This window comes from Melanotaenia boesemani, chromosome 14 (assembly GCF_017639745.1).
Source record: "Melanotaenia boesemani isolate fMelBoe1 chromosome 14, fMelBoe1.pri, whole genome shotgun sequence".
NCBI classification, from domain to species: domain Eukaryota; kingdom Metazoa; phylum Chordata; class Actinopteri; order Atheriniformes; family Melanotaeniidae; genus Melanotaenia; species Melanotaenia boesemani.
In genome coordinates this window covers 24,524,000-24,548,029 of record NC_055695.1, presented here as the reverse complement: position 1 = coordinate 24,548,029, position 24,030 = coordinate 24,524,000, and the positions used below count along the sequence as shown (strand labels likewise).

Sequence of the window (24,030 nt, the reverse complement as noted above, 5' to 3'; positions counted from 1 at the left end):
CATGCAGGCGGCTTGCAATGGCTCCATGTGACCACAACAAGCAGCTCCGGCGACGGCCCCTTTAAGAGACGTGGGTTAGTTTTTCTCTTTGGTTATCTAGCTGTATGAGTTTATGTAATATCATAAAGCTAGAGAACCGAATGTATAAACTAATTCTGCAGTCGTCACTGAGGAGCGAGCCAGGATCGCACCGACGAAAGGGGGATGCTGCCGGAGCGGATGGATGGATGGATGCAGCCTTCACGGAGGACCAGGAGCCCGCGACAGCGTCTGTGCATCGCGCAGAGATACGCCTCCCATCATCTTGGATGTTCATCGGTAACGAGAGGAACGCCGCCCCCCAGAAATGGATTCATTGCGCTATTTGTTTTGTGAGGGGATGCGTGGAGTGACAGTAGTTAGCAACCGGAGACAGGCTTCATTCATAGAGTGATGAAGAGGAGGAGAAGGAGGAGGGCTACTCGGCAGTGGTGCTGTTTCTCTTAATGGAACATACATGGCTGTTAGTCACGTCAAAAGCTGTTTTTAAAACAAAAAAAGACGTTTAGATGCTCTTCTTTTGATTGTATAGTTATTTGGATGCCGATGAGTAGGGGAGATAAAGTGAACACGATGTAAGAGGCACCTGATTGGAGGACTCTTAGAAGTCACGTGGTATACCCCCCCCCCCCTTTTCTATCTATTTAGGTTTTTACCAATCCAAGGTAATTGACCTACAGCTGGCACTTCCATTAAGAAGCTTCTGCACCTCTGCAAATCTATGCACAGACATAGTTTGCTTCTAGTAGGAGAGGTATGTTCACACAGTGCTCTAATTGCCTGTGAGGTTGAGTAATCTGAATATGATGTACATTTCTAGTGTTTACCATACTGCAAAAACTACAGGAGAATGTCTACCAGGCCATCAATGTCACAGGTTATGAAGTGGAGAAGAAGACAATATTACTGTTAAGTCAGTGTTTGTCAAAGGGATAATCTTATATCCCTGGATTTACCCTGATTGATGCCCCCATTACTGGATGTTCAGGTCTAATGCACAAGAAAGGTACAGAAAACTGACTAACACTACGTTTTGGAAGCATTGCCAGGAGGAAACGGCATATATTAGCATCATTTAATGGATTCCTTTGCCGATGATTTTTCAAGGATGCCGTTTATTTCTCTTGCTGGTTGCTGCTTCTGTCCTCTATTGTCTTGACTGAAATGTGTCCATAGCTGATGAGACAATGCTGGCATGTAAACACAAATGACAGACAGAGTTTATTATGGTTCCATTGCTGATGTGAAGTTGCAGGGATTTTGGAGGCATTGCCAGGGGGAAACACAGGGTCAGTTGTGTCATTCAGAGATTTGACTAGTTTTCAGGCCTGTTTTATAATGCTGTTTGTGCTGCACATCATCTGCTCTTTCTCTGCTCTGTCTGAGTCAAAGAGGAGCTGCTTGAGTGATGGGTTGGTGGAGCCTGTTGAATTTTAAACAAGCTAGTACTGTGCTAGCTGCTAGAGCTGTAGCTGCTTGTGGTTCTGCACTGTGCAGAGTGTGAGTGTGCAGCAGCACAAAGCCTGGTGCCACTTTTACCAGGCCCCAGTTTATACTGCGTCACAGACCAGGGTAGCTGTTAGCAATGGATACAGCTGATGCCATATGTGGGAAACGCTGTTGCAGTGTGTGCATGTGTGGCCATATACCCATTCACACTTGTGATTATGAACCTCGGTTTTCAGAAACTGTGATTATGTTATTACAGTGATTTTAGACTATCATAGTTTTCTTTGCAGTTTTTTTTTTTATTTAATAGAGTTGGTGCAATAAATGATGATCTCCCAATAAGACAATTTATTTATTGCACAAAATTAATATCTTCAGTTTAAAAATCCCGTGCGGCCATCATGATATTGTGATAAGATCAAAACAACTGGTTTATGTGCGTAAGGAAATTCTGCTGCATGCCTGTCCCTCTATGCAGCATTGAAATATTAATCTAGGCATTTATAACTCTGCATGATCCGTCAACTGCATTTGTTCTACGTCAACAGCACCACCCTCCCAGCTTCCACCCTGTTACAGCAGAAATTAATGCATTGCTGAAGGCTAATAAATGAGATACAGAGAATGCCCTTTGAGATTCAAATGCAGTCTGCTGAGTGACTGAGAGGCAGGCTAGACGTTGGTTTTTCCCACATTAATATGTGTCTGTCTGGGCCCTCTCCACCATCAGGAGGAGGCCCTCAACACCAGATGGAGCCCAGTCTAGACTAGGTCTAGCTTCCAAGCACCTGTCATAAGGCTGCATTAAACATTTCATTGTCTCAGTGATTTCTCCATCACTCAAATGGTTTTTATTATTATTATTATTATTATTTCACCAACCTGGTTTCATTCTATGTATATTATGATTACAGCATGGCCAAATTACTCAAAGCAATAGTTGAAATAGAGAGAATGGAATGAATGACTGAATGAATAAGCCATGTTCACTTCCAACCAATTTCAGGTCTATAGATGCCCCCCCCCCCCCCCCCCCCTTTTTTTTTTTTTTTTTTTTTTTACTTTGATGCTATTTTCATTATGTCCATCTGGATGTTGTTTGAAGGGTGTTGACGAAGATGGTTGGACAAAGCAGCCATCTTATACTCTGTCCTGTACGCAACAGAGCCATTGTTTTAGGTTTACAGCCCTTCTGCAGGCTACCACCCTATAGATGTTATCTTGTTTGTAACACTTGGCCAATAGATTGGAGAGTTGCTTGTATAAGCGTGTGTGCACATGTGGCTGTGCATTTGTACATGCACTTTCGTGCATGTTTTTATGTGTGCTGTTGCACATTGTTACTGAAATCCTCAGTGTCTAATTTTTTGTCACTATAGGGTACAATAAACATGACAGAACAGTGTGGACTGCAGAACAAGCCTTTTTACAGAGTGCAATATATAGTTTTGCTTCTTTTTTTCCCTTTTGAACAATGTGAGTGTTTGGCTTGCATTCCTTTGCAAATTGGGCCATGAAATACTCTCTATAATATATGTTCTTTAAAAAGAAAGAGGTTATTTATTTAGTTATTATTTATTTGTTTGTTTATTTTTTTAATCAACTTCTTCTGTTTCTTCTCATTATTTATTATTATTATTATTATTACACATATTCTTTTACATGTGAAATAGATAACTATTAATGCTGTGTGTGATTCCATATCATCTAAATCCAAAGTCTGGTGTTATCATTGTACATTGAATTGCAGTGGCCCATGTAAACCTGTTTCTCTGAACTTATGAATTCTGGGTTTGGTAGCCTAGCAACAGCCTCTGACCCATGCCAGAGAAAGAGGGAATTTTTTGAAAGACTGACATGCAGGCTTTAAACCCTCAAAGGACATCAGACTTCAGTGGATGTAATCTTTGAGTATTTTGTGTAATGGTTTGTAAGATTTTTTTTGTTGTTAGTGTGTGTGAGCGTGTGTTTGTGTGTATGTGAATGTTGGCTGAAGAGATCGCTATTGTCGTGAATTGAACACTGTCGGCTGCAATAGAAAATGTAAGAACCATGTAAGCTATCTAAAAAGGTAAAACAAGATTTAAAGAAAAACTTAAATATGAGTTTATAATCTATTTTACTTTATTAATCAACATTAGCAAAAAAAATTATTTGCTTTAAATTACAGTGAAATGTTGTAGATCTATCAATCCCACTTATTACTGTAAATTGTTTTATAAATCTTTAATGGATAATTTTTATTTTATTAAAAGACAAATCAGATAGAAATCTGATTATTTATTATGTTTCCATTAAAAAAGAACTTTTCTTAAGATTGCATATTTTACCTATTTATTTATTTATTTGGTGTTTTTTGCAAACACATCTGTTATATTATCAACAATACAAAACCACTGAACAAAGCTTCGTTCTGAATCAGTGTATCATTTACAACATTTCCTTTTGGAAAGAATTAAGTGCACCATGTAGGAAATGTAAACACGTGGATCAGACTGCCTTCTCTCACAAATAATTTTTTATGTTTTGCAGTGCAAACTAAGTACAGTCACAAAGAAAGCCCATCTCCCATCCAGAGGCACAGAGGTCAGTGACTGGGTCAGAGCAAGGTTTCGTCAACCCCGGCATCTCAGGTGAGACATAGTCTGAGCTACGTTAATAAACTTCTTCTGTAAACATACTTGAACTTCAACCAGTAATGCATGACTATAGGTTTGCTTTGGGGCTGGCATGGTAAAACGGAGTCTGCAACAGTTCAGCTTTTGATTTCATCTCTCTACACTTGACCAGAAAAGTTGATGCGTTTCTCACTTTGAATACGTACCTTTGTTAGTTTCTTTGTAATGTCTGATCCTATTTGTTAGACCCTTCACTTCTGCCAAATGAGTTGGGTAGCCATTTGTATGGTCTATATTTTTATTCCTTCCTTTGGTCTGTTTTGTGTGTAAGATGTGCTCATGTGGAAAGACCGCCATGGTGGTTAAGTCCCTCCATCCTCCCCTTACTTTCTGTTCACCTGCCTCTGAAGATGCCTTGTAGTCCAGTGCTTGAGCTCACACGCAGAGCAACACATTTCTTTTATTTATTTATTTACTCATTTTGTCTAATTCTGGAAAGTTTGAAGGTACACCTTCATAACTTTAAAGAATTTCTCTGAAATTTTTCATGAATACTTTTTTTTTCAACATAAAAAGATTTTACTTTTCCTTATTCGTTTCCTTTCCCTTATTCTTAAAAACATGTTTAAAAGATATCTTATTATCAGTCATTGCTGTGCAGATAGATTGGCTTCTTATTTTGAAATATTAACGTACATGTTGCATCACAAGGCTTTTGACTTCAGCTGTCAGCTCCTCTGCAGTCTTGTTGGCAAAGCCTTGCAAGCTGTGTTTCTGTGTTGAAGGTGATGGAAGGGTGAAGCCAGAAGTATGTGACTTGCACACTTTCCTTTCACTTTCAATCTCGGTGTTGAAAGACAGGACTAAAGATGACCTTCCTCATTCTAGCTGCTGAGGCAGCCCATCAAGGCCCCTAACGCTGCTCAGCTCGTGCATGTTCGGCCTCCTGTGGAGAACAAAGTAGAGGGTGTGATGGAGGCAGCACCGGGGAGTGAAGGAGAGGAAGCTGAAGCCCCATCCATTGAAAGTGAGGTCCATCATCAGGGAGAAACAGAAGAAGTGATTTTTTAATTTCCCTCCAGGGTAAGACTAGCATTCTGTGACATTGGCCTAGTTCTATATTGCCCGCCTCCCATTCCCAAGAGAGAAAGTTGCATTTGAGAATCAGACAAGGAAAGATCAGAGGAGATTTCACAGCCTGTGGCTATCCTCCATAGTGTTCGACCACCTCTTAAACCTTCTTTGCTTTGCCTCAACTCGTAGAGGGCTGTCGGTCTACGTAGTCAATATCATATCCACAAACTAGATAAATCGATGCAAACAAGCTTTGGCTGGACATGAGCTTTAGAAGTAGAGGCATAGCTACGGGCTAAATTTGATGCAGAAATGCATCAATCCAGAAGTGACACTCTTCACATCTTCTTGGTATTCATAACAGCAAATTAAGAGCTTGTGTGCACAAGTCTGCATTCATGCTGCATTTTCCCCTTCAAAGACCCATGTGCAGGTGGTGCATTTGTTACAATTGTTCAACTTGGAAGTGCAAGCAGAAGGACATGTGATTTCACACATAGCACTGTTGCTTCCACAGCCGAGCATGCTCATGTATATGGAAAGACTGGAAGAAAGGGAAGCAGTAATCCACTCATTTACAATACCTCAGATCTGCTGCCATCTCTGTCACACACATACCTCAGTGTACTGTCTACACCCCTTCACATCTCTCACCCCTTTTCCCATCCCTATTCTGGCTCATCTTGCCATCACCTCCCCAGCTCCACCACCCCACAGAAACCAATTCAGACCTCTGCTCCACACCGTCATGGCATGTTGGCCAAGGAAGATGGAGTCCTTTCAGATTCTTGGCTACGACTCCTGCCTCCCTCCGTCACTGCCCCCTCACTGCTTCTCAACATTTCCTCAATACGCCTGGTGTATCAGCAGGGTGGCTAGACAGTGTGAGATGACTGCTCCTGAGAATCTGTTAGTTATTCTGCACATTTTGTGACCTTTTAAAGTACAAAAATTGCATGTATTTTGTGATCCTATTGTGAGCTTGCTGTAGCCAGCATCTGAAACAACTGAAGCCTGATTATGTGTTTAAACAAGTTGTTTGGGAGTTCAACCAGTATCAGGTTATCTGTAATTGCACAGCTTAACACCCACCATCCATCCACTGCTTCTTAAAGTTGGGAATCTTCTTTTATCAGCCTCCTGTTTGCTGTGACTTTTTCTTTTAATGCTTTCAAGATTTGTATGCGTAAAGTGCACCACTTGACTGTTCTTAAACATTGATTTAAATTATTCCCCCCGCATTATGTGGCTTGATAGGAAATAAATCTCTTCAAATAAATACACTGGATGGAAGGAGGTGTGAAAGAGGCCTAATGCCTGTGTGTGCATGGGCGTTAAAACAGTGGGATATATTTACGTAAATTTAAATCTATTTTTTGGAAGAAAAGAGAAAGGAGAATATCTGGGTTTGAAGAACAAAAGGGAGTTTTAAAAGTAGGATAAACCTATTAGACCAAGAGGAATGACAAATTATAGTACCCTATTATATATGCTGGTGTGTGTGTGTAGTGTAGTAAATAATCAGAAGTTGCTTTTTTTTTTTTTTTTTTTTTTTTTTGCATTGGTATTTATTTCTTTATATTTTTCCTTGGAGCACAGAGGCCTCTGGCATCTCAATGCACACTGGCTGAATGGTGGCTGCATTAAAGATTGGTGATGCCTGTGATGGTGGGGTGCAGAAGGGTGACCAACAGAGGAGGGAGGAACAGGGGTCCCCTGAAAGGCAGCAGGCTGCAGAGTGAATGGAATGGGGGAAGAGAAGGTTGGGGGGCATTAGCGGCAGAGGCAGGATGGGGGTGGTGGGGACGATAGTGGGGGCTTCCATTGGTTCAATGCAACGGCTGAAGCAGCTGTGAAAGGATGTCTCCCCTTTTTCCCACGCCCAGTACAACGCAGAGACCCTGCTTCAGCCTGCCAGGGTCAAGTCACATTTCTAATACATACACTGGGCCTGTGGACCCTCACAATGCATACGCACAACTCATTTGTTTTATGTATGCACACAGACAGACACACACACTTGTATGCACGCAGCAAGCAGACAGCCTCTCAGACAGAGACGTAGGTGGGGGCCACTGGTCAGAGTGAAGACACAGATTTTTCTACCGTTGGCAGAGCTGCCTCATCTCAACAAGCTGCAAGTGCATTTACAAACATTCATTTAGACTTGACTGTTAGACTTGTCATTTCTGCAGTTTCAATTCTAGTTGGTCAGTTATCGTAATATCTGCACAAATAAATTTTGAGTTTGTATTTATGTCAGTTATTTTACACTCACATTTAACTCTAATCCCACTTCATATAATAATATATTTGTTGTTTTCACCAGCCGCTAAACTGAAGTCCCTTTCTTCTCTTCATACGTTCATATCTCAGTTGCCAAATAAACTATAATCATATACCAGGGAGGGGAATGTAAATGCTTTGTTCCAAAAGCCCCCATCATAGTACTGCACCCCCACCACCCAAGTGCCAGATGCCCTGTTGTATTGTGTGGGTGCTGGGGAGCAGACAGGCAAGCAGCCCCTTTCCTGTCCGTCTCTCTGCACCATGATGTCACCCCAGTTGTCTGTCTGTTAGGGCCTGGACGGAACATAAATGTGGGAAGGAAAAAAATAACTTTCACGGTGGGAAGGGGGTGTTGGTGGTAGCAGTTCAAGGAGGGGTTCAGGGTTGGAATAGGGTCCCTTTTTATGTGGACAAAGCTTGGGGGTTTGGTGTTTAGGGAAGACGCTGTCTGGCCTGAGAGGTCAGCTCAAGTGGACTTGAACCAGAACTGTGTGATGTGTGTGTGGGCATGTGGACTTTACATTAATCTGTTGGTCTGTTTTCTAGGAATTCAGTGTTGAGTTCAAACCCCTTGTTTAGTTACATAAAGGAAATGGGAGGAGAGTAAAACTAAAAGAAGAAAGAAAATTAACCTTCTTTGTTTATTATTAATTATATATGGAAAATCTACAATTATACACAAATGCAGTGAATTCAGACAATAGATCAGTTTAAGCATAAAGCATGTTATTTGGTATTACTAAATATCCAAGATATTACACTAAGTGAATATTACACCCTATTAGAAACAGTAAATGTTGATGCTCTCATTGGAAGTTTTTAGATTTTCCTTAATAAACAGGGGAGTAAATGGGGCTGCTTCTGGATGTGTTCCAGGATTACTAGTAGTTGTTTCATTGTTGTCACGCTCTGCTCCTCAGTTTCAAACGTTCAACCGTAGGACACACACTTTTTCTCGTAATAAAGTTCTTAAAAGTATTTAAGAATGCTTAAAACCATGAATTTTTATTCATAACAGTGTTTACAGGTTGTGACAATAAAAACTGGTAGACGTTATAGATCGTATGATATACCTCCATGCAAAGTGACAATGTTTCATTTCCAAACTTTTTATAAATTACATTATTATAAAGACCAAATCCTTTCCAGCTTGGTGTGATGTTGCTGCTTCACTCACATCCTTTTACAACTCTCTTACTGTTATCAGAACTCTTGTTTTTGTGGGTTTAAGGCTTGTAGTAGTGTAAAAACTATATTGAAACATTTTCAGCTTTTAAAAAGTTTTGCTGAATCTGAATGTTTTTCTCGTTTCTCGAACTGACTTTATGGAGAATTTTCATCTGGCAGCAGTAATGCGCTGTTTACAGCCCACTAGCAAACACAGACAACAGGCAACTTTTTCAACTGGTAAACATTTACTAGGACTCACACACCTTTCTCATTCATCCTGTTTGGACTCCTACCTTAGTATGTCTTCCATCTCCTTGCTCTTTCCATCTCTTCCTTTAATGCTTTTTTAGCTTTCTATCTTTCTCTGGCTGTGTGAAGAGGTGATAGCATTGGGAGACAATGGGGAAAACCCACTTAATTAGCTGGACGAGAAGATGCATTGTGGCAATTACTGAGCACAAAGGGACGGGAAGGTATGGCTCTGTAATGTGCTGCTGCGTGCATTTGCTTGGCTGTTGTAGCCCCAAGTACAAGCAGGCCTTTATAGGGAGAATGAAAGCAGTAACAATGGCAGACAGGATGTACTCCACATGTAGAGCCATTTCCAGTCCTTTTAACAAAAAGGGCCAATAGAAGCTGCAGTCTCTTAAAAGCTGGAAATGCAGAAACTGTATGATCTCCATAGATGGTGCCAACTTTTTAGGTGCTTTTGGTGTGGTTCTGTGATTTTTTTCCCCTTGTTTCTTTTTAATGAGATAATGATACAGATCAGTTTATGTTAACAATTATAAACATGGTAAATTGTTAGGTAGTTATACAAGTACAAAAATAGGGTTAAAACAAGTGAATTGTTTAATTACAGACTGCTGTGCAGCTTTTCAGTTTGTTATCAGTAATTTACAGATTAAAACAAAAATATGATATAAAAAGTAAGAAGGCTCTTGGAATATCACATGCTCATAAACCAGTGGGTGGCTTTCTGTTTTTATAAGGAATTTTAATTTTTTAGTCACAGGTGGTATTCCACTTCCTGTTTGATGAAGCCTTTTCATTTAAAGACTTTGGAGACTTGAGCTAACAATCTAACAATTATGTTACATGGCTTAAGTTTTAAAATAGACCAGCTGAAAACAATAAAAAGGCAGGTGTAGGATGTTTTCAGCCAATCGTGCGCTGCCGTTAGCTTAGTTTGCAACTAGCATATAGCTAGCTGCAGCTGATGTTCTAGTAAATTTCAGCCAGTAAAATTAGAGGTTGTTGGCTGGAAAGGAAAAGACTGCTTTTTTTATCAGTATATTGTCCAATCGATTTACATTCTAGATTTGCTGTTTTTGTCGTGGTTAAATTGTTAATAATTTTATCTGTCATGGCAGCAGTAACTAAAGTGAGAGGTCTGCAATTCTGAGTTTAATAGCTAAGTCAATGTCACAGAGGACTAAGAAAGTAGTAGGCTCAGTTAATAATATTCTATATCTCTAGTTTTAAAATGGATCTATTGAAAACAATGAAAACACAGAAGTATGTTTTCAACACACTAATGAATTTGCACTAGCTTAGTTTGCATTAAGCATTTTGCAGCTGATTATAAAATGTGGTAGTAAATTTTATCTGGTAAAATTACCAGTATAACAGTTGTCTTTACAGTAATGTAAAAAAAATTTAATGATAAATGTGCTGCTCTGTTAAATTGTTAAGAGTTTAATCTGTTTTGCCAGCAGTAACTTCAGTGGGAGGTCTTTGACAGTGAATTTAGCAGTTTATTTATAATCACAGTAGAGTTAAGAAAGTAGTAGGCTCAGTTTTTGCTCATTAATGTTCTGTTTATTTCATTATCTATTGCATTAGCAGCCACTGCATTGCCACGTTGTGAAAGAAAGATCAGGTTGGTGTTTAAATGCTTGTAGCACAGCTTGTTTTTGTCATTAATGTCATCACAACCCTTGAACCTTATGAACCTGATAAGTTTTAACCAGTAAATTTGGCCTGAACTTCTTCAACATTTCAGAATATTCATAACAGAGATTTGTTTTGTAACTTAATGTGTTAGAGTCATAAACTAAAAGAGACTGATTTGTATAATGGTATATTTCCAAAGTGATGTTAAACTGATGGATAATGCTCGATAGAAACATGCTTTAAAAGCATTAAATGTTTTATATAAAATATATGGAAATTGATCTACTTAAATTGTGTTCAGCAAGCTAAAGGCTTACAGATCATTGCAATGAGAGCAATTGTATGCATTAATGTTGGAAACTGCCTCCATGCTTTAGTAGCCAGGAGCTGCTAGTGGTGTTCTTAGTGGTGGAACGTGCCCTTTTGACATCATCAATACAGGCCTGTAATGTATTAGTTTTTGTGCAAAGACCAGCTCAGCAGGTTAAAATGTGGGGTTGAAATGCAACAGTTAATGACACAAGCCCCATGTTGATCACAATTTTTCTTACATCAAATTCTAACGAAAAGTGGTCTAAATGTTAACATTTAAACAATGTAAATATATTTTCACTTGACCGCAGTAATTTTTTTAAAGCTTGCTCACAAGGCTGCAACTAACCTAGTAACTCAAAAGCTTCTTTAGCTTGAAAAATGATAAATGATCTGCACTAATATAGCTCCCTTTTAAGCCTGTCTAGGTTCTACAAAATGCTTTACAATGTGTTTCATATTCACCTATTCACACAAAGACATATCCAGGACTCCTTATTATAAATATGCATTCTATATACTGTAGACCCCCCATTTTCCCCTAAAATCACAATCAGCATTTTGCCCACTTGAGCTGACATTCAAACCTCCATTAGAAGATGTTTTTAACCCTTTAGGGAACAGCTTTCCTGTTCACTGATTAGCTAAAACATTTGTAAATTAAGTTTTAATCTTTCAAACAATCTATTATGACTTTTAAACAAAGTGTGAGTTATAAGAAGCGGATCTCTTGTTATCCCTCTTGACCATGAGTGACACAACAAGGTCAGTTATTTCCTATGCTCTTTCATTTCCTTTACTCCTGCCCTTATTTCTATTCCTGATTATCCTGTTGCTTTGAACCAAAGTGGACACACTACTTTTCTATTTCAGTCTGGCCATGAGTGGGCCGCTGCTTGGTGCCACTCTATGTTCTGCATGTGTGTTATTGTGTTTGTGCAGAGTTGGGTCTAGCAGAGAGCATCTTCCTCTAGTGGAGTGGCCTGAGGGGATTTCTTTCATGAAGTCAGATAACATCCAGGCGACCCCCTCTTCCCTTTTTTATAGGAGTTCTTTAACCTTGATAAATGAAGTAGCGGCGGGAAGGCAGTGAGGAAGGGAGGGTGGGAGGAAAAAGTTGCGGGCTGTGTTGGGGGATGAAGCTCTGATGTGGGATGGAGGAGAGATAGAGAGAGGAGACACACCAACTCCCTGTCCGGCTTGCTCTCAGGATCAATAACGTTCGGAGAGCTGCTGAGCACTCCTGTCTGGCAGCTCTACCGTAGGGGATGGAAGGAATAGAGAGAGAGGGGGAGGGAGGGAGAGAGAGCAGGAAAAGTAGTGTTGAGAAAGCCTCGCTATCTCTGTCTTGTCACTATTTTGGTTTTTTTTTGGGTGGGGGGCAAGGCAAATGACATAGAGATGGAGGGAAGGAGGGGAACATGGATGTAGGGTAAAAATGAAGTTGTGATCAAGCCACCTATCCCGCTAAACATGCCATCCACCTGCCTATCTATCACCCACCAGAAAAGTACGCGCTCATGCACACGCACACACACTCTGAGGTCTCCTTTTACGAAGCCACAAGGTTACAGAGTGTCGATACAAATGCGCACACCCCTCCGACAAATGGGATTTGGCATGTTCAATCAACAGTGCTGCCAAATCCCTGTTGTTAAGTGTTGCAGAGCCATATCTGTCGGCGGCGGGTCTGAGCTATGCTACCTGGGCCCGCTAACTGTCCCCTAAATATCCTCTATTAAAGTCCTCAGTAATAGAATTATCTGCTGCATTTGTCATTGGATTTTAATAGGTGTGTGTGCTGTGGCATAAATAGTGAACAGAGAGGGAGTTGTCACATTGTGCATTTGTTATAATAAAGCCTTCAGTGACTCCTTCACCAGTGCCTTGAGGTCATGGACACCTCAGCTCTCCTCTCTTCATTCCACCTCTTCTACTTGATTTCCCTGCTTGGCGTTTAAGTCTCTGGTCTCTCTCCTCGGGCCATCTCTACTGGCCTTTTTTCGGTCCTGTGTTAGACCTGATCCTTTCATCTCCTCTCCCCTAATCCTGTGCTAGAGAAGCCTTCTCTTCACCCCTCCTTCTGCTTCCCATTGCTCCCTTTTTAACTCCATGCCTCTTCTTATTTTACCGTGTCCCTGTGCTCCTTGTGCCTCTTTCTTCTCCTCTCTTTTCCTCCTCTTTACCCCCTCCCTTTGCTTTTTCACCCAAACTCTCTTTATGACTTCTCCGTCAACTCTTCCTCCCCTTCTCTTACTTTTGCCTGCCTGTAATTAAGTTAGTGATCAGTTGACTGCCCCTATCATTGGTAGAGAACAGGTTGGTCCTCCCATCCCAGGAGGGGGGTACATTGTCTGTGCTGGTTAACCAGTGTAATCCCCCCACTGGGGACAAAGGGCAGTACCTTTACTGACTCAGCCACCTCTGAAGGGCATTAGCCCCCTGATGAGAGCCATACCCTATCCTGCTCCTGCCTGCTTAGGAACCCAGCATCATACTGCTGGCTGTTTGCTTATCTAAAGAAGCCAGTCTGATTTTAGACTGCATAGAGTGAATGCAGAAGACTTCGAAAGCATATTTGTGTATGTTTGATAATATCTACAGTTCCACATTATTCAGCTTGTTCCCTTAGCTACCTTGCACTGTACATTAAAATTTTGCATGAGCAGAGCGTTTATCAAAGTGTACACTAATAGGATCCCCCAATTCATATTTCCATCCCACAAGAACATATCCACACATAGTGCATCGTATGCATTAAAATCACGTAGTCTTACTCTAAACCCAAACACAGTATCTCCACATACTGTACCTCACTCACTCTCTCTGCCTCTGTTTTCTTTATCACACAAACACACATTCACACAGAGAATGAGTAGGTAAGGTTGCTATGGGAACGGCTGGTCAGAGTTTACCAGAGGGGAAACAAACAAAGTACTGTTCATGAGAGCAGGTTGGTCTATGCAGAAGGAGAAGTGATACTCTCAGTGTGTGTGTGCAAATGTAGGTTGTGTGTCATGTGTACTAAGTCTTTAGATAAATGTATAAAACTAGACGTTCTGTACCTCTTCATGTTTGTCCTTTTCCTCATGCCTCACTGAAGATATGCTTTTATTTAGAGAAAAATGTTTAAACTGCTTAATATGAAGTTGTGTTATTTCAAATTAACCTGATTGAATGTTTATGCTCATACGGCAGCCCAGTTTTTGCTTTGTAGTTCCGTTTAGTGAGATACAGTTACGCCAAGATCATTCTTCATACTGCTTCATTTTTAAAGCTGCAGCTGGTGAATATTTTCATGTCTGCTGGTCACAGTTTTGTCAAGCCCGGGTGGAAATCCTCAGGTGTCCAAAATAAAAAACATTTAATAAAAGCTAAAAGGTAAGTAGAAAACACAGATTAGTTAAACAAAAGGATATTTAGATTTTGTGATTAAGTGATTAAACTTTAGCACCAAATTCAAATGTCCTTATAATATGAGATTAAAAAGAAGACAGGAAGCTTAGATTTGCATTTTCTTTTCCATAGAACCTGAATTATGTCTAACTGTATTACAGCACTAAATTGCCCTATTCCTGCTTTGCTTTCTTAACTCTTGCAGGATCTCCTCTCTGTTTCTGTCCTCTTCTTTGGGAGTAGGTCTTTTGGCAGTTTCTGTTTAATCCTCTGACTCACAAACAGCAGCAAACCAGCACATCATTTCTGTAATTTCTCTTTCTCTAGCTTTCTCATCGTCCTTCTTTTGATTCATGTGAATAAAATGCATTGAAAGTCAAAAGCAGCATACAAATCAGTCCCATAAAAATGCCACTGTTGGCTCCATCTGCCCCCCCTCTCCATCTTTAAAGCCCCTTAAAGTCCCACACTTGGCTGTTTGAGTTCAATTATTACACATTTTGTTTTAGTCTTTGCTCCCCTTTCTATTTATTTGCCCTGAAACAAGCAAGTCCAAAGTCTTGGGGCAAAAACATCCCTGACGCCATCACCTCACCATCCTCCCCTCCATCACTGCCCCCCCCCCCCCCCCCCCCCCCCCCCTCTCCTTCAGGACTGACAGCTAGACAGACGTACTGTTTTCTCTTTCTTTGCCTTCCACCTCTCAAACCTCCCTCCATCCATCCTGCCTGGATGGGCACAATGCAGGCGCTCTATCCTGCGGCAGGGAGAATGCAGTCCTGAACTAACCATATCACCAAAGCTGCCTGAATGCCGCCGAGCCCTATTGTGCTCAGTCAGAAGGGAGTTAACACCCATGTCTGAGCCCAATGAATAGTATTATTGTGTCTGAGACATACACCGCACCCCAGGTCCCCATCCATGTCCCCCTAACTCAACTTGCCCCTGCCTGCCCCTCCCAAACTTGCCGCTCTTGTCCCAATAGTGTACCCCCCCCCCCCCCCCACACACACACACACACACACATACACACACACACACACACATCCCCACCCTCCCTTCACCCTCTCGTTGACAGAAAGCTCTAACTTCCAAAGCCTTGCTGGCCCACCGACTCAGAACCTCCTCACTTTACTTCTCTATTGGCCTGGCAGCCAGCCCATGGGTTTAAGTCTGGTTTTCAAACAAACAGAGAGGTAGAGATATGTGGGTCGAAGGCCTGTTGCAGCTTTGTAGTAACTGTGGTGAGGGAACTTTAGTGATTGTGAGGTTGGTGCAGCATAATGGGGGTTGAATTTGGCCATGGCTCTTTTTCTGCTGTGGAACACAATGGGACCATCAATCATCAAAGAAATGTCCCCCCCACCCTCCCATCAGCTATTATCATAAGAAGAGGGCAGCTCAACCCATCTGAATAACTCTAGATGATACAAAAGCTGCAATGTTTTCTTTGACAAACTTTCCATGGGGTAGCACTACCCTGGCCAAAACGTTTCCATTCCTTTACATTAAGAGTGAGGAAATCATAGTTTGAAATATCCTGTCACTTCTAAACATTCAATTTTTTAATCATTTATTTATCTAAATATTAGGGGCAAACGAATAAACTTTTATGGCTTAACTGCTATGAGAGCATGTTGAGGAAAAACTTTTCCTGCAAATATTTTTAATGTATTCCATTGATGCAGTGGTGATTTTTATAATGGGCCCACTCTCGCTATATTTTGCTATCTGCAGCACATCAGAATCTAATAGCTGAAAGTAGCGTTGGCAAGCAGCATCTCACTGCCTGACACACTTAACTCTCTGCAGTTTCGGCTTTCTAAGGTTAGCAGGTTCATATTACCAGCTGAGAGAGGATGCCAAAATTCTCACCCTCAACTTTTTTCTGATCAAAGACTAGGGCTGACATTCAGAGTGAGTAAAATGCTGAAAGTTGAGATTAACTTGTTTTTTTTCACCATCTCTGTCTGTGGTTGTTTGTGTGCAGCAGGAAGAAGAAGAAGAGGCAGTGGAGGAGGAAAAAGAGAAGCAGAGTGGGTGGAAGAATGGAAGGAGAGAAGGATAGAAGCAGTTCGAGGAGGTGGTTCGAAGCGGATGAACCCAGAGCAGGTGAACACAGCTGTGGATCGCCATGGGCTCTCTGGCTGCCTTCCTCCTGTGGCCCCGGTGTTGCATAGAAGGGTCCTGAAGAGCCAAGAGGGGCCAGCCAAAGCTGCAACAGAGTGGGCAGGCTAGGCCAGCCAAGCCAGGAGAGAGGCAGGTGAGGCGGGTGAGCTGAGCTCTTGTTCCCGCCGGCTAGGAGCCTCCTCGGCAGAGTGGAGCAGCACGGAGCAGGAGAAATCAATACAGAGGAGAGAGGCTAGCAGAGGTTGCCCAGCACCGCCTGCAGGCCTTGGAGCCCAGGGACCAACCACCACTACTCCCAGCTCCGCTCTCCATCTCTCGTTCTATCTTTCTCCAGCAGTCCCAGCACCAGCCAGGGCCAGGGCACCAACCCTGCAACCGCCCCACACGCAGTGTGTGTGTCAGCGTATGCACATTTGTGTGTGTAAAAGAGAGAAAAACAGAGAGGAAAGAGATAGAAACAGTCTTTGTGTGTGGTTCAGCCAGAGGGTTTTTTCTGGCGCCCAGCACCGCTTGATAAAACTTTGTCAGAGAGACACGGAGACGGCAAAGGAGGGAAAGTAACAGTAAAGGAATGAGGCAGAATGTCGAAGGTCTCTTTTCTACCCGCTCCCTCCCTCTTATTACTCATTCCACCTTCACTGTTTGAATGAGAATCCATCTGAGATGATACACAGGACTTTTCAGCTTAGTCCCATTTCTAAGCACGTAGCACGCAATACTCCAAAGATCTCATGAGCCAGGATGAAAAGACAATTTGAACTTTTTCTCTCATCTACTGTATCAGGCACAACCTGTCTTTTCGCCTTAGATTTTCTTACCCTCACAACAGCAGCTCCCATCAGAGGATATGGCAGTGCAGTATTGATCTGTAAGGTGGAAGAGGGAAAGGCGGGCCCAGGCTTTCATACCTCTCTCCCTTGCTATGTGTGGGGGGAAATAGCAGCTGAAGTCCACTTACTGCTGTGCAGCAGGGATCCCATGGCAGCCCAAGTGAATGGCTGCTAATTGAATGAGAGCTGGAATGGAAAGGACAGTAGTTTTACCTGTGCAGTTTTGCCCCTTCTCATCTGACTCTTTTCCCCTTCACATTTATGAAAATGTTCATCTCCTCACTAAGAGACTCATGCCTCAGACGTTTGAAGCAAAATTCTTGGAAATGGAAAAAAATTGCCAAAATCATCAGGAATGACTTTGCCTGGTTTGTTATCAGTGTAGACATCAGCACCTTCAGAAAAAAATTAAAAGTGAAACAAGATGATTTTTAAAGCAGTGGTAGCAGCAGACTAAAACTTCAGCTCTGAGAACATATGGACTTATGGACGGGGAAGTGGACGATTTCCCAAACATGACAACTTACAGAGATTACATTGCTCATCTAGGTGAGTATTTCTTTTGCATAGCTTTATTGAACTAAAGATAAACTAAACTAAGATATAAAAATGTTTCTCTCCTTCTAACGCTGTCATGGTGAAATAACATCCCTGCTCAGAGGACCACAAGTCTTTTTAAAGTGAACACAGACATGTTGTGTTGTAGCTGATCTCCTCAGTCAGCCCTGGGCTGTGATCATTCTGTCACAGCCCGTTGGAGGAGCTCGTTGTTGTTGCCTGTATCAGAAAGGGTATTAAAGCATTATTCCCCCTCGCCTGCCAATCTCCTGGCACACAGAAAGAGACTGGCGCTTCAGCCTGGCAGCGACCCGTGCTTACAAAATGGCCGATTCCTGTCTGCCAGCTGTCTCCCTCATCCAAGATGGCGCTTGGTTGGTTTTTAATGCCCGCTGTTTGCCATCTGCCCTGTAATTGTTAACGGCTATGCAAATATCTTGTAATTTCCTTTGCATGTGCTTGATACTTAACCCCTCCCTCTTAGTTGTAAATAATAGTGCAAGCGTACAAGGAATAAAAGGTAACGCAACCCTGAGCGGTCGCTGATTGAATACGCGCAGCAGGAACAATTACCAAATTAATGTTGCCTGTTGTTAGTCGGATTTTTACTTCTCTTTAAGCTCACCTTATTCTGTATGCAAATCACTAATGCTGTTCTGCTTTTGGTGCTTGCTGAGAAAAACGGCAGCTCCTTGTCTTTCTTTCGGTGACTCATTTAGAGATGCTCATGCGTCCTCTCATTGTGCCATATGTGACATCTGCGGTTGGCTGCATTACCAGGGCACCCTGCCTCCTCTGACAGGCAGGGCCCACACTGTAAAGGAGAGCAAAAGCAGGGGAGAGGCATAACATAATGACCTCATTAGCATGCTCAGCACTCCCTGCTATAGGCCCTGGTGCGCTGCTGCGCCGTGGGACCCACCGGTATACGCCCTTCTCACAGCACTCAGCATGCAACATTGTGTTCTCCCCACACAATGCGGCGCTTCATACAGGCTTTATTACGCCTTGTCAAAGCACAGGGGGATCAGGGGTATCAGTGCAGAAGCAGCAGGGTACGCGCTGTGTACGTGGAGCAGGAGATGTCTTGGTTCTTTATGGTTTTAATGTGGTGTTAACCGTGTTCATGGATCTTCTGTTGTTGCTGTTGTGCATTGATATGTGTGTTTATGTTTGTGTGTATGTGTTTCTGAGCTCCATAGTTGTGTGTGTTTGTGCAATTGTCCGTTTCATTGTCAGCTCCCATGGCATTTGTGGCTGTTTTCACCTGTCAGTGCCAATTATTGCAGAGGGTGATTTGGTGAATTGTCTATGTCCTGGAACTAGACTACTCATCCACTCCGAAGACATGCTGTATGGCATCTCTTCTGTCTGCATTGGGAAAATTTGAACTTTACAAAAAAGGAGGGAAGGATGACACAACCATATACGGTCTTTGTGCCTCTCTCCACGGAATATGACAACAATACATAGGATTATATTGATCTTGTTATTACTTTCTAAGTTTTTATATTTTAAATATTTTTTTCTGAAGATATAGTATCTAGTTCATATGCTGCTATAGTGTGCATATATTTGTGTATTTCAGTTATATTTCAATTATATTTGTGTGAGTTCAAAATATTAAAAAAAAGCAGAAAACACAGAGGGTGAGGTTGGCTTGACAGTAAAATGACTAATCAGTCTTGACAAGCATTGTAAAGCAGATTCTAGCAAATTCTTGTCTAATATTTTTAAATATGCTACTCAGTATTCAACATGAGTCAACATTTTCTTGTAAAATAAGTTTAGTGTGATTAGAGCTGTAGATTATCTTTAGCTGTGTGTAGTGCTGATGTTTACCCTTAAAGAAAAGAAATGTTGTCCATCTTCTTATCTTTCTTCTTCATCCGACTGAGGCAGGTTTAATCAAGCCTCTCTGTCTAATCAGTTCACAGTGACACTGATTAAGCTAAGGAGAATCTGAGCAGGTTAGCATAAATTGCCCATGATAGCTGTGGTTAGCCTCGACAGGCTGCAGGCCCACTACATCCTTTTGTTACGGAAAATAGAAAGGGAGCATGGAAAAGTGCTCAGAGTAGTAATGAAGAGACAACGGCTAATCAGTTCAATAAATGATTTTTATTTATTTCATTATTTGCATGTTTAGTTTTCTACATACATCATGAAACAAATTTTGTTATTTTTTTTATTTTTTTGCTTTACATTGTGAATAAATTTCTGAAGCAAAATTCTAAAAGATCATGTGAATTTGAAAAACTAGGCTGAGAAAAATCAGGTAAAAATGTTTAAACCTGTCAAACAGTCATGGATATCCATGTGTGTGTGTGTGTGTGTGTGTGTGTGTGTGTGTGTGTGTGTGTGTGTGTGTGTGTGTGTCAAGGTAGTGACTGCTTTATCTTTTATATACATTTAGTAAAACTACATCAAATGACAATTATCAAATGAAATACTGACTGAATGTAACACTCCAGCTTGCATGCAAGTGAGCCATCAGTACTCTAACGTACATCCTCATGCATACACACTGTATGAATGAACACACACACACTTGCACATGTCCATTCACACTTACTCACAGGAACGAAGCGCTCCAAAACACCAACTCCTGCAGAAAGCTTTTACACTAATGACGGTGGCCATGTGTGTGTTGCTATAGCGCTGCAGTTGTTTATGATTCAATGCACAGAACACGTGTAGGATGATACAGCAGACCTCAGCTGAGATGAACTCATTACATGCATTTGAATATTACATCTCATGTATGCACGTGCGAGCTGGAGACACTGAAAAGCCATGGCTGTTGTCTCTGTTTTTACTCTCGCTGACTTTAAGGTTTGTGATTTTATCCAGATGTCAAAGACGCCATCTGATCAGTTAAGATTTTATAACTTGTAAAGGTCAGCTCTCTTTTAACTGGTGATGTCTGATACTTCTTTTTTAATGTGAAAGACGAAAACTAAATATAATTGGATCGTTTCTGTCTTTATTGAGTCAAAATAACATGTAAGATTTCCTCAAATTAATAAACCACACACACATGGTAATGAAAAAGAAATATATAAATTCTGACAAGGCACACACAGTAAAAACTTCCTTCTAAAAATCAAAGAATTTTAAAGTGTGTTTTCTTCTAATCTTCATGTAAGGACTTGAGTGTGGACTGTTCATCTGTGTGTGTTATTGTTGCCCACTCCATTGCAGCCTTTCTCATTCTGTGCTTTTTATTTGCCTAGGTATTGATTGAATGTGGCCCACCCTCTGAAGTAATAGTTGCTGAAAGCATTTACAGCCATCACTCAATTCTTCCCGGCCTGTTCTGTTCCTTTGGTGTGACCAAAGTGATCTGATTTTGCTTCTGAAGCTAATTATCATTCAAATGAAAAATGGCATATAGATGAATAGTTTTTTTAATACACCAGAAACAAAACATTTTAAAACATTTTTCATCATTTTACAATTCGGGAGGCTAAAAGTGTGAGAATAATGTCCATAAAGAACATTTATTTATGGTATTTTAGCTTTACATTATAATACTTCCAACAGGGCACAGGTACATCCTACCAAGATTGCATGAATATTCTTTTGTCCCTGCAGCCATTGCCCTGTTGAATAAGCTGAATCAGTATCTCTATTTTATGTTTTTTTGTTTTTTTATCTATATATTATAGTCATTTTAGATATTTGTTGTTTGTGTGATTTTGCACTGACTGATTGTTTTTACTGCTTGCTGTACAACAAATTACCCTCACGAGATAATAAAGATTCTTTGATCCTTGAGCCTTGATGTCCCAAAAAATATTAAGACATCAGTTTCTTGAACGAGACAAGATGTTATTCTGATTTTTTTTTCTTTTTGCAACAAGAAGCCTGGCAGACCAAAGTAAATTGATTTCATTGATGCTCAAACACATTCCTTGGGTGAAACTACCCTTCTGAGGAAGTAATTCATAAGTCAAGTGTTGCTGCTGCAGTTTCCTCATAGCTGCAACACTGAGCCCCAAGTCTGATTATAGACTCAACGAAAAACAGTCAGGCATTTATCCAAGTCACTGATTATGTCATTTCAACAGGCTGCAAACACTCAGACAGGCTAGACAGCTCTGAGGGGAGAATTATGAAGCTGGAGTGGAATGGAGGCTGTATGAAAAGGAAATGAAAATGGAGTAGTGCTGTATGTGTGATTAAACTGCCTGCTCGCCTGCAAAAGGCCACGCTGCTGTAACACGGGCCTGAGACTTGGTCGTAATGAAAATGTGAAGTTGGTGGGGTTTAAACCCCCTGAATGATGCTTGCACGCACATATACTCACATTGTTGCACATATATTATATAGAGTATGTATGTGCGCTGTCTGAATGGATTATTGGATCTGCTGAGAGAGACTACAGGTGCAATTTGAGATATAAAACAGGAGACAAGCATTACTGTGTTCTTTTAAACACAAGCCTCAAAAATGAAAGAATTAAAAAAAAAAAAAAAAGAATAATTTGGATCATAATATTGGCACACAGGCCTGGAGATGTTGTTGCTCTTAGAAACAGGCAGATGATACCGCAGTGGCCACATAAATATTAAATTGAACCATTCAGATGCAGAGACAGCATCTCAGGCACGAAGCGTGGGAACATGCTAAATGATGAGGGGAGGAGGGAGTCTGTGCAGTAGAGGGGGGTTGTGGTTAGTTCACGGCCAGACACCCCAGCTGCACTGACTTCCATTCAGAAATAGGTTAAGAAGGACCTCAAGGGTCAAGGTTAGAGGAGGTTGGGGGGATGGGTCATCATTGCAGCATGGAACAGTGTGTGTATGTGAGTGTGTCAGTCGTCTGCCATTCATCCCCGGTTGGCTGTTTGGCTAGTCTGTTAGCTGCCTCTGTTTGCTTATTTTATAAGCTGCTTCTTATTGCCTCACTCCAGGGACAACGTTAGCACAGAGGATGTGGAACCTAACCCCCTTCAGTCAGCCCATGGCCAGTCTCCAGCCGGCCCAGAGCCAAATCATTCTAGAAATCAGTCCTGCAGCCCAGTCAACCCCATGGTCAAACAACCCCCAGCCAAACATAGTCAAACCCAGTCAGACACTTTGACAGCCCCCATGTCTGTCTCAGTCTGCTGCCCTCTGTAATTTAACATGTCGGTTCAGGGTTCATTGACTGTGCACGCCTCAATCAGACATGTATGTCTTTCATTTCTTGTCCCGCTTTGAAATGTTTAGGCTGGATCTTATTCATTTGAAATAATCCCATTTTAAAATCCACATCAAGTCACTGTTCAGATTCACTGTCTTGTTCTTCATCCTAAGCCATTTTCTGATTTTGTGTGTCACATTATGATGAAGCTGAACATCAAATGGCAAACGTCTTTACCACTGAAATGTAGTTAGTCACTGTGTCTCTTCCATTTCATCAAATCATCCAACAAGCAAGACCATGAGTTGCGTCTCATGCTTTTTGCATTTTGAAATAAACAGCGTAAGCCCTTTAAGAGGAGGGACTGCAGAACATTAGGGGTGGAGAACAGAAAGAGCGGATGGATAGAGTAAGAGAGGGCAGAAATGGAGAGGTGTGCAGGCACAAGCTAACCCACCCTGCGGTAGCCTGCTTCCATTCTTCATCGGGGACTTATGCTTCATTAGGCTGTCTGAAAGAAAGACCCGCTTTCCCTCATCACCTCAATAGGCTATAGTCCCCCTTCTCTTCCATAGCCTGGAGGGTTCTCCTACAAAAACCCACCTCCCTTACCCCCGTTTTCCTCTACATTTCTGCCTCTGTCTACTAATCGTCTCAACTCGCACTGAAACCAAGCTTAGTAACAGCAGTTTTGTGAGCCCCTCTGGTCCAACGCCTCTCCCCCTTCCGCCTCCTATCATCCTCCGATCCCCACCGGCTCCCCTTCTCTGCTCATTCACTCACCTTGGTCAGACACACCACCCACCCACTGCTTAAATCCCTATCAGCATGTCAAGTAAATGTCTGCCCAGCTGGGGTTGACACACATACAAACCCACCCACCCACTCACACACACACACACACACACACACACACACATATGCTGAAATATAAATGCACTACACACACAATCTTTTGCTTGCTTCTGGGGTTTAGCTTTCCTCCCTGCTGACCCTTTTCACCCCTGTTTTGCTCTCTTCCCCTTCTTGCCGGTTCTCTTTCCCCCTCCTCCTCTCCTCAGGCACTGATCTGACAGGATGGTTTGGCTAGCTGACTATATCTGCAAGAGGTTTATCACAGAGCTTCCCCGCTCTCCTTC

At 41.7% G+C, this 24,030-nt stretch overlaps 1 long non-coding RNA gene across 1 annotated transcript in view; it reads left to right on the top strand.

Moving 5' to 3' along the window:
* The window catches only part of LOC121653482, a 35,063-nt gene that overhangs the window by 5,547 nt on the left and 5,486 nt on the right, over positions 1-24,030 (top strand). The window contains exons 2-4 of the long non-coding RNA XR_006012794.1: positions 645-651; positions 4,021-4,121; positions 16,234-17,752. This is a non-coding gene — a long non-coding RNA (uncharacterized LOC121653482). The remainder of the gene's footprint in view (positions 1-644; positions 652-4,020; positions 4,122-16,233; positions 17,753-24,030) is intronic.